The 12138-nt window shown below is 41.9% G+C and overlaps 1 long non-coding RNA gene across 1 annotated transcript in view; it reads right to left on the bottom strand.

The window, feature by feature from the left end:
• Positions 1-11690, bottom strand: part of LOC131279313 (uncharacterized) — a 31182-nt gene extending 19492 nt beyond the window's left edge. The window contains exons 1-2 of the long non-coding RNA XR_009186700.2: positions 11601-11690; positions 11144-11231 (exon numbers count right to left, since the gene is read on the bottom strand). This is a non-coding gene — a long non-coding RNA (uncharacterized lncRNA). The remainder of the gene's footprint in view (positions 1-11143; positions 11232-11600) is intronic.
• Positions 11691-12138: the final 448 nt, after the last annotated feature.

The raw sequence follows: 12138 nt of genomic DNA, 5'->3' as shown, positions 1-12138 counted from the left end.
AGAAATCAGAGGACTAAGGTGTTGGAGAGGATGCAGAGTAATGGATGCCCTCATCTACTGCTGGTGGGAATGTAGAATGGCCCAGCCATTTCAGATGACAGTTTGGGATTTCCTCAAAAATCTAACTGTAGTTCTGTCATAAGACCCGTCAATTCCACTGCTGGGTATATATCCAGAAGAACTGAAAACAAAAGACAAGAACTGATTATGCACAACAGTGTTCGTAGCAGCATTATTCACTATTGCCAAAACTGGAATCAACCCAAATGCCCACTAAGAGATGAATGGATAATCAAAATGTAGTCTATACATACAATGGAATATTATTCAACTGTAAGAAGGAATACAGTACAACACATGGGATAACATGAATGAATCTGAAGGGCCTTATGTTGAATGAAGCAAGCCAGGCATTGAAGGACAAATATTACATCACCTCTTTGATAAGAATTAAGTTAAGTGAGCCAACTCAGGGAGCTAGAGTCTGGAAGATAGGTTTACAGGAAATAGAAAGGGAGAAGATTGTGACCCAATGCCCATAGGGGTGAAATCTATGATAAGGTGTGAGTAGTTGTGCAGTAAAGGGATATGACAGGGGTGTAGGGATACTATTGGGTTGGGTGGTACAAGCTTGACAGGGAGCTAGGGTAAGGAGGATGGGTTGGATGGTCCATGGAAATGGGGGAAGGGTTGGGGAAGGTAGCAAGTGAACACTGGGGATTGGCAGGTATGTGGTTGAGACTACAATGCTGAGAAAATTGTTTTGGCAATATGACAAGGAAGGGCTACTGGTTTAGGGTGCTGGACAGAGGTACATTTAGGACAGGGCATACCTGAGTAGTCTTCTAGAGAAGGTGCAAGTGATGCTTTTGTCATAGTGTGTTGGATCAGTGGGGGAGACCCACATAATGAGTGGAAAGGAGTTAAACTCCCATACAGGGGAGTCTTGATATGTTCTCAAACACAGGGGAGGGTGTCTCTGGAGAGTATGGGTGGTTCCCAATAGGGGAGTACAGACGACTGTGTCAGCATTGTTGCAAGAATTACAAATCTTGTCCTTCAAGGAGTGAAGCCTTGTGGGCACAGTGGGTCCTGAGGGGAGGGAGAGGGAGGAAAGGGATCAATGGAAGAGTAGGTATTTAGGGGGCAAAGGAAGTGTTCTGTATGATCTTGCAATGATGGATATAGGCCATGTTAAGTTTCATCAAAAATGCATAAAGGTATATGGTCTAAAATGTAAACCATAATAGAAACCACTGACCATAGTTTGCAGCTATGTTTTAATATTTGTACATCAGTTGCAACAAATGTACCATCCATATGAAAAAAAGGTTCTTAAGAAGGAAAGGTGAAAAACGGGGGGGGGGGATGTTGGGTATATGGGAGTCCCCTATATTCTGTATGACTTTACTGTGACCTAAAACTGCTTTGAAGAAAAAATGAAAAAGGTAAAATACTGGGGAAGTAATGGAAGAAAATGTAACTGTACATATAGGACAACATATATTACAGTGATGAAAGGCAAAACTTAATTTTTTAACTATTTTTCATTTTTTAAATACTCCTTTTTAACCCTATTTTATTTTTGTTTTCTTAAATTGTTATGTATTTTATTTATGATGTTTAAACCTTTCGTTATTATTTCATTTTCCTATTAAGTGAATTTGAAAATATTCTTGGCTTCATTTTTGAAGAAGTTTTAGATAACAAAAGGGTTACACCTATGGTAGGGGAGGACCACTGGTGTGGGGTGTCTATGATGGGGGATATATGGAAGGAAGTTCATGTGGGGATATATACAAGGTATATAAATATGTTCAAATGTTCATGGGGCATTGCCACAGTGGGTAGAGATTCACACAATAACTGAAAGAACATTGAAGTCCTATCCTTGGGAGCTCTGCCACATTCTCTAACGCTACAGCAACAATCCCCCAAGGAGCAAGGACTAGTGAAAAAGGATGGCCTATTGATATACCCTTGAGATTGATGACTATGCTTATGTACTTTTTGCTCTTAAATTTGTAACTTATCCTAGTGATGTAGGATACCTAAGAAGTTATTTCCTGAGAGCCTCCATGTTACTCAAATGTGCCCTCTCCCTAAGCCAAACTCAGCATAAAAATGCATTACTTTCTCCCCCAATATGGGACATGACTCCCAGGAATGAGACTGGACACTGAACTAAAGGGAGGGAAGGTAAAGATACATGAGTTTATATGGCTAAGAGACTTCAAAGTAAGCCAGGAGGCCATCAGAGATTTACACTTAAAATGTCTCTGCAGGATGTCATAGACTGCCGAAGCAGATGCTACCACAAATAGTGGGACACTTGAGGGATCCAGAGATACCCAGCTCATATGTTCAGGGCAGATAGCTCCAGAGATTGTTGCCTGGCCACTGGGTCCTCCTTTGGAGTTTGTGCTCCCAAGTGTGACAGAGTTGGACTCAAATGTGCTTCTCTACACATGCCTCTTCTATCTCTTTTATTTGAACCTATAGTTGATGCTGGAATTGGTAGGTGTACATCCAAAAGACTTAAATTTCTGGATGGTTCATGTGTCAGCTGGGCCCTGAGACTCAGTGGAGGTGTAACACCTACTCTCCAGTTCATTGGCCTCACCCAGGACAACTAACAAGGAGGTGAGGATGGACAACCACCATACCAAGAAACTGAGAAAGTCAACAACTGCAAGCAAGAAAGTCTCATCTATTAGCCAAATGAGTTCAAAGTCACCTCTCAGGTAGAGCAGGCATCACCATTCCAGAATCCTCAGGATTGGAGAATAAAATATAGATTAGTGTGAACTTACTGGTGTTCTACTATAGATGTACTGTGGTTCTATCAGTGGAAAAACTATTCATTGATGTGGAGACAATGGCCACTGGTGGTGCTGAAGTCAGGGAGAGGGAAAAAGAGGTATAATATGGGCGCATTTTCAGGACTTGGAATAGACCTGAATGACATTGCAATGACAGATACAGGCTGTAGCATTTTGATATTATGGATGAATTCCAAAAAGAAATATCAGATTATGTATGTAAACTGATCTTTTTTAGGGGGGCATATTAAATTATGTTGGATTCATAGGTTTACTTGATTAGGTAATTATGTTAGTCACTTGTGCCAGAAGGGCATTGAGTCCCCACCCTTTGATCAGCAGGGACACAAAGATAAAAGGCAAGGCAAAGGACAGAGTTAAGTGTTCTTAATGTTGTAGTTTTGATATTGCAGTTTGATGCTGAAGCTGGAGCCCTGGGAAGCAAGGAACCCTGAACCCAGAGAGAAGCAATACCCTGGAAGGGAAGAAACACAGGAAGCCTGAACCCTTGCAGATGTCAGCAGCCATCTTGCTCCAACACGTGAAAATAGATTTTGGTGAGGGAAGTAATTTATGCTTTATGGTCTGCTATCTATAAGCTCCTACCCCAAATAAATACCCTTTGTTAAAAAAAAAATTTCTGGTATTTTACATCAGTACCCCTTTCCCTGATTAATACACAGACCATTATATATTCTGCCATAACCTACAGAATTGAGTGTGAGAGAGTATAAACTACAATGTAAACTATAACCCATGCTTAGTTGCAATGCATCAAAATCTGTTCATCAATTGTAATGAATTGTGGCACACTAGTGCAAGAAGTTAGTAATGTTGGGAACAGTGGGAGGTGTAGGGAGTAGGGCATATGGGAATCTCTCATATTTTTTAATGTAACATTTTATGTAATCTAAGGATCTTTTAAAAATAAATTTAAAAAGGACACAAAGGCCTCTGAGCTGACTACAAAGGGGTATCCAGGGATCTACCATCCCCAGAAAGGGGAGAGAGAGGGGCACTGCCTAAGGCTGATAGCTTCTGACCCACAGTTCTGGTCTGCTGTGTCCCACCAGCCCTTCCACACTGTTGTCTACCTTGGGACACTAAACAGGACTGGAGAAATCCAACATTCTCAATCTCCCTCTCTTATAGCTGGCACTGATTGTGGAGGATGTACCTTCCCAGAAAACAGGGAAGAGAGGGACAAGATCTAAGGCTGACTCAGGTTTTGACCCACAAATTTGGTCTGTTGTGTCCCACAGCCCCTTCCAGGCCAGGGAGGCCTTGCCATTGTTTGTCTTAGGAGGCTGCAAGAGAGTAAAGAAACCTGACCCTCTCAATCTCCTCTATGAACGGGGACTGATTGTTGAAGATGGAGAAGGGAGTGGAATTATTTCTTACCCAGAAAATGGGAGGGGGCTGCCAGAGAAGGCTAGAGACTTTTTTTATAAGAAAGTTCAAATTACAAGGCTCTTAGGCTCCAGGTAGGACCCTTTCAGATTGATCCAGGCTGTGTTACACCTTTGAGCAACTAACAGGGACAAGCCTAATGATCCAGGTTGAATCAAGAATCAAAGAGCAACAGTAACACACAGCCTCCTGCTACAAATCCCAACAAAAGACAAAGAAATTGAGCATCTGAGTAAACTACATACTAATCAGGTGCCTAGAATCAGCAAAAATTTATGAGCCAGAAGAAGAAAATGGAAGACATAGCCCAGGAAAAGGAATATATCAAAGTCCCAGAAGAGATGCAGGATTTGAGAGAACTAATTAACAAGATGTGTACCAATTTCCAAAATTAAATTCGTGAGTTGAAGGACAATATGGCTAAAGGGATGAATGACATCAAGAAGACGTTGAGCAAGCAAAAAACAGAATTTGAAATGTGGAACAGAAAAGCAACAGAGCTCATGGGAATGAAAGACACAATAGGTGACATCAAAAACACATTAAAGGTCTACAACAATTTCAGGCAGACTTGAAAGGACAGAAGAAAGTATAAGTGATACCAAAGACAGAACAGCTGAAACTGAAGAGAGAAAAGAACAGAGGGAGGAAAAAAACGGGAAAAAAAAATGAGCAGAGGCTCAGGGAGATGAATGACAACAGAAAACGGACAACAACATACATGTGATGGGAGTTCCAGAAAGAGAAGAGAAGGGAAAAGGATTACAAATAGTATTTAAGGGAATAGTTAAAATTTCCCAATGCTCACAAAAGGAATGACCCTGCATGTCTAAGAAGCCCACCTTATCCTAATCAGAATAAATCCAAATAGACATACTCCAAAAGATATATTATTCAGAATGTCAAAAGTCAAAGATAAAGAGAAAATTCTGAGAGCAGTAAGGGAAGCAAATCATCACATACAAGGGATGCCCAGTAATAGTATGGATTTCTCATCAGAAACCATGGAGGTAAGAAGACAGTGGTATGATGCAATAAGGAGACTGAAAGAGAAAAACTACCAGCCAAGAATTCTGCACCCAGCAAAACTGTCCTCCAAATATGAAGGTGAGTATAAAATATCCACAAACAGAAACTAAGAGAGTTTGTAAAAGAGAATCCAAATTGCAGGAAATAATAAGGAAGCCATAGAGCCTGAAAGAAAAAGAAGAGAAAGGCCTGGAGGAGAGTAGAGACAAAAGAAGAGCAGAAAGGATAACCAAGAGAAAAAAGACACCAAAATATGACATGACACATGAAAACCAAAGAATAAAATGTAGGAAGTAAACAATGCATTTACAGTCCTATCATTGATTGTTAATGGATTAAATGCACCAAACAAAAGATATAGATTGACAGGATGGATAATAAACACATAAGCCATCCATATGCTGCTTACAAGAGACCCACCTTTGACTCACAGATACAAACCAGCTATAAGTAAAAAGTTGGAAAAAGATACTCCATGCAAATAGTAACCAAAAAAGAGCAGGGACAGCTATACTATTATTAGACAAAGCAGACTTGAAGTGAAAAAAAGTTATGAGTCAGAGAAGGCCATTATATATTAATTAAAAGGACAACCCACAATATATTTATGCACCTAACCACGGTGCCCCAAAATACATAAGACAAACTCTGTCAAAACTGAAGGGAGAAACAAGCATCTGTACAATAATCACTGGAGACTCTAATACACCACTCACATTATGAGACAGAACAACTGGACAGAAGATCAACAAGGAAACAGAGAACTTAAAGAACTATAAATGAGTTAGACCTAATGATACACAGAATGCTGCATCCAAATGCAGCAAGTTATACATTCTTCTCACGTGCCCATGGACCCTTCACCAGGATACACCACATGTAGGGCACACTGTAGGTCTCAATACATATGAAAAGACTGAAATTATACAAAGCACCTTCTTAGATCATAATGGAATGAAATTGGAAATCAAGAATAGACAGGAAAAAGGTAACTTTGCAACTGTGTAGAGTCTAAACAACACACTCTTAAATGATCAGTAGATCAAAGAAGAAATTGCAAGTGAAATCAGTAAATGTATAGACAAATGAAAATGAGAACACAAATTATGAAAACTTAAGGGATACAGCAAAGCCAGTCTGGAGAGGGAAATTTATAGCCCTAAACACCTATATTAAAAAAGAAGAAAGTGCTAAACTCAAAGACTTAACTGAACACCTAGAGAAATTGGAAAAAGAACAGCAAACCAATCCTCAAAGCAAACAAAAGGAAAGAAATAATAAAGATTAGAGCAGAAATAAATGAAATTGAGAACAACAACAACAACAAAAAATAGATAAAATCAAAACCAACAGCTGGTCCTTTGAGAAGATCAGTAAAATTGACAAATCGCTAGCAAGATTAACAAAGGAGAAAAATAGGCAAATAAATACAATCAGAAATGAAAGGAGGGAAGTAATGACTGACCCCACAGAAATAAAAAGAATCAAAAGACGATATTATGAGAAACTGTATGCCAACAATGACAACCTAGAAATGGGAAAATTCCTAGAAAGGCACAACCAACCTACACTGACACTACAAGAAATACAAGAATTAACAAACCAACCACATTTAAAGAGACTGAATCCATCATCAAACACCTCCCAACAAGGAAAAGCTCAGGGCCAGATGACTTCAGAGACAAATTCAACCAAACATTTCAAAAAGAATTAACAACAATCCTGTTTAAACTCTTCCAACATGATGAAGAGGAGGGAAAATTACCCCACTCTTTTTATGAAGCCAACATCTCCCTAACACCAAAGCCAGATAAAGACACTACACGGAAAGAAAAGTACAGACCAATCTCTTCAATGAACACAGAGATGCAAAAATTCTCAACAAAATATTGACAAATTGAATCCAGCAGCATTATTGAAGACTTACACATCACAACCAAGGGGGATTTGTTCCTGGTTGCAAGGTTAGCTCAACATTAAAAAAACCATCAACATAATACACCACATTAAAAAAAATTGAAGGGAAAAAACACATGGTGATCACAATAGACACAGAAAAGGCATTTGACAGAATCCAGCATTCTTTCTTGGTAAAAAAAAAAAACACTTCAAAAGGTATGAATAGAAGGAAAATGCCACAATATGATAAAAGGCAAATATGAAAAACCCACAGCCAACATTGTACTCAGTGGGGAAAGTTTGAAAGCTTTCCATCTAAGATCAGGAACAAGACAAGGATGCCTACTATCATCATTGCTATTCAACGTTGTACTACAAGTTCTAGCTAGAGTAATTAGAGAAGAAAAAAAATTAAAGGCATCCAAATAGAAAAAGGGGACATAAAACTTGCACTATCAGCAGATGACATGATCCTATGTTTAGAAAATTCTGAAATGTCTACAACAAAGCTACTTGACATAAGAAATGAGTTCAGCAGAGTGGCAGAATACAAGATCCACATGCAGAAATCAGTGTTCTTGTACAGTAGTACTGCATAATCAGAGGAGAAATCAGGGGAAAATTCCATTTACAATAGTAACAAAAAGATTCAATATGTAGGCATCAACTTAGTCAAAGAAGTACAGGACCTAGATGCAGAAAACTACAAAACAGTGGTAAAAGAAATTTAAAATGACCTAAACAAATGGAATGACACTCTGTGTTCATTTACTCTAAGACTAAATATCATGAAGATGTCAATCCAACCTAAACTGATTTATAGACTCAATGTAATACCAATAAAAATTCCAACAGCCTACTTGACAGAAATAGAAAAGGCAATTACCAAATTCATTTGGAAGGGAAAATGCACTCAAGTAACCAAAAGCATTCTAAAAAAGAAGAGCAACATGGGAGGAATTTCAATGCCAGACCTTGAAACATATTACAAAGCTACAGTGGCCAAAACAGCATGGCACTGGCATAAAGAGAGACTCATGGATCAGTATTATGGAATTTAGAGTCCAGAAATAAACCCCCACCTCCATGGTCAACTAGTTTTTCAGACACCCACCAAATCCATGTTAATGGGGAAAAAGTCCCTTCAATAAATGGTGCTGGGAGACCTGGATATCTACAACCAAAAGAATGGAATGGAACCCCTATCTTACATCCCATACAAGAATCAACTGAAAATGGATCAGAGACCTAGATATAAAAGCACCATAAAACTGCTTGAAGAAAATGTAGGGAAACATCTTAAAGACCTTGTGCTACATGGTGGTTTCTTGGACCTTACATCCAAAGCACACAAAACAAAAGAAAAAATGGATAAATGGGACCTCCTCAAAATTAAACACATGTACACCTCACAGGACTTTGTCAAAAGGGTGAAAAGGCAGCTGCCTCAGCAGAAGGAAATACTTGGAAATCACATGTCCAATAAGGGATTAAGATCCCTGATATGTAAAGAGATGTTACAACTCAAAAATAAAAAAAGACTCAATTAAATGCAAAAGACATGAATAGATATTTGTCCAAAGAAGAAATACAAATGGTGAGAAAACATGTGAAAAAATGTTCAATATGAGTAATGATTAGGGAAATGCAAATCATACTTAAGAGATATCTTTTCACACCTATCAGAATGGCCACAATTAAAAAGTCAGAGAACTACAAATGTTGGAGAGGATGTGGAGAGATAGGAACTCTTACTCACAATTGGTGGGAATGCAGAATGGTACAGCCCCTGTGGAGGACTGTTGGGCAGTTCCTAAAGAAGTTGAATATAGGGAAGCAGACTTGGCCCAGTGGTTAGGGCATCCATCTACCACATGGGAGTTCTGTGGTTCAAACCCCGGGCCTCCTCAACCCATGTGGAGCTGGCCCATGTGCAGTGCTGATGCACACAAGAAGTGCCCTGCCCGCAGGAGTGTCCCCCATATAGGGGAGCCCCATGTGCAAGGAGTGCACCCCAGAAGAGCTGCCCAGTGCAAAAGAAAGTGCAGCCTGCCTAAGAATGGTGCTGCACACATGGAGACCTGACACAACAAGATGATGCAACAAAAAGAAACACAGATTCCCGTGCTGCTGACAACAACAGACGTGGACAAAGAAGAATATGCAGCAAATAGGCACAGAGAACAGACAACTGGGGCAGGGCGGGGATGAGGGGAGAGAAATAAATAAATAAAAATGCCAGTGACCCAGCACTATCACTATTGGGTCTACACCCAGAATTGAAAGCAGTGATACAAATACACATCTGCACACTCATGTTCATAGCAGTGCTAGTCACAATGTCAAAAGCTGGAAAGAACCCAGGTGTCCATCAACTGACAAATGGATAAACAAACAGTGGTATAGTCCCACAATGGAATATTATGCAGTATTCAAGAAGAAATGGGCAAGCGGATTTGGCCAGACAGATAGGGCATCTGCCTACCACATAGGAGGTCCAAGGTTCAAACCCAGGGCCTCCTGATCCATGTGATGAACTGACCCATACACAGTGCTGATTTTCCCAAAGAGTGCTGCGGCACGCAGGGGTGTCCCCCGCATAAGGGAGCCCCACGTGCAAGGAGTGCACCCCATGAGGAGAGCCACCCAGCACAAAAGAAAGTGCAGCCTGCCCAGGAGTGGTGCCACACACATGGAGAGCTGACAGAACAAGATGATGCAACAAAATGAGGCACAGATTCTGGGTGTCACTGACAAGAGTACCAGTGGAAACAAGAAGAACACACAGCAAATGGACACAGAGAGCAGACAACTGGGGGTGGGGTGCAGAAGGGAAGAATAATAAATAAAAAATAAATCTTAAAAAAAAATAGAAAAGAAGTCCTAAAACATTTGACAACATCAATGAACCTGGAGGACATTATGTTGAGTGAAGCAAACCAGACACAAAAGGATAAATACAATAAATAGAGGATCGCTATGAACTAAATATATTGTATAACATTGTATGATCCCATTTACATAAAATGTAAATGTAAATCAATTTACAGAGGGGAAATAAAAGTATCTGTGCAAGAATAGCCAAAAAGGGGAGCTGTGAACAGTAGGAAGCACAGATGGAGAAGTGATGGATTTACTTTTTAAATTATTATTCAAATTAAGAAAATGCTCTAGTAATGATGGAGGTGATGAATGCACAACTATGTGATGCTGCCAAACACCACTGATTGTGCAGTGAACTATATGCTTTGTTGATACATATAGATAAAAATGATTTGTTAAAAAAAATGACAAACAGCACTTAAAAATGGGAAACTATGTAAATAACACTTTCACCAGAGAAGAAACATGCAATTCTTTTCATCACTAGGGAAATACAAATTAAAATCTGCTATGACATCATATAGACATAGTAAAATGGCTAATATCAAGAAAGATAATACCAACTGTTAAAGAAGATGTGGAAAACCTGGAGCCCTCATACCTTTCTAGTTAGAATGCCAAAAGGTGCTACCACTTTGGGAAACATTTTGTCAGTTTCTTAAAAATATAAACTGGGAAACGGACTTGGCCCAGTGGTTAGGGCGTCCGTCTACCACATGGGAGGTCCGCGGTTCAAACCCCAGGCCTCCTTGACCCGTGTGGAGCTGGCCCATGTGCAGTGCTGATGCGCACAAGGAGTGCCCTGCCACGCAGGGGTTTCTCCCGCATAGGGGAGCCCCACGCGCAAGGAGTGTGCCCCACAAGGAGAGCTGCCCAGGGCGAAAGAAAGTACAGCCTGCCCAGGAATGGCGCCGCCCACACTTCCCCTCCCACTGACGACAACAGAAGCGGACAAAGAAACAAGATGCAGCAAATAGACACAGAGAACAGACAACCGGGGGAGGGGGGGATTAAATAAATAAATACATCTTTAAAAAAAAATATATATATATATATATATATATATATATATATATATATATATATATATATAAACTTACATCATTGTTGCTAGTTCCACTCCGAGACATCTATCCAAGACAAACTGCTGTACCATGATTCCCACAGCAAAGTTCATGGCCGTCAAAACTGGGGAAAAAAATACAAATGCCTATCAACTGGGGCTTGGATAAGAGAAGGTGGTACATCGTAAATAGCTCTGCAGCTCTAACGAGGTAATTTCATTCAACTAACTTTCACAGAATAAACAAGTTATCCGTGTCTGGAAAAATGCCAAAGACTGAAGCAGGCCCCAGGCCCCCGGCCGCCCACAGGCCCCGTGAAGGCAGCCCCCAACCGCACAGCGGGAGCTTTGGCGGCAGCGCGGGCCAGGCGCATCCTCAGCGCAGCGCGGGGACCGCCGCTTGCCCGCTTTTCCGTGCTGCCGGCGGCCCCCGCAGCCCTGCGCCCCGCGCCCTGGCCGGCCCCGCCGCCCCCGGGTGGGGTCCGCACACGTACCGAGCTCCGAGCCAGGAGCAGGCCGGCGTCTGAGAAGGGACCATGCGCTCCACCTGAGGGTTCCGGGCCAGCGCTTGCTGCCAGGAGCGGAGTCTCGGCCCCGCCCAAGCATCAGGACGCCGCTGGGACTGGAACCCCTGAGGGTCCGAAAGGTGCAGCCGCTGCGCCTCGTGCTGGGCGGGGCCTCAGGGGGCGGGGCTGAGCGGTGGGGAAAGCGGCTGCGTGGCCAGCAGCTGGGCTGAGCGCCCGCCACGCCCCCCTGCCGCGGCCCGAGGCGGACCCGCGCACGTAGGGCTCCTGCGCGCTCCCGTCCCACTAGACTTCGGGGCCCCTACCTGCGTGCTCCGGGAGGAGGGTCTCCCCACCCCCCGAGATCCGGCCAGCGCCCGGCATCCACGTGGATACCCCTGGCCAGGAATGGGGACGCCTCCTGGGAGGAGCTGCCAGCCACCCCCCCACCCCCCCACCCCCTACCCCCTGTTGTGAGATAAATATTCTTCTACATCACAGAAGACTGAAGCTCAGGGTGCAGCCCAAT

The sequence above is a fragment of the Dasypus novemcinctus genome, chromosome 7, assembly GCF_030445035.2.
Source record: "Dasypus novemcinctus isolate mDasNov1 chromosome 7, mDasNov1.1.hap2, whole genome shotgun sequence".
Classification (NCBI taxonomy): Eukaryota; Metazoa; Chordata; class Mammalia; order Cingulata; family Dasypodidae; genus Dasypus; species Dasypus novemcinctus.
The sequence above is the reverse complement of the archived record's forward strand: the minus strand, read 5'-3'. Positions and strand labels throughout refer to the sequence as shown.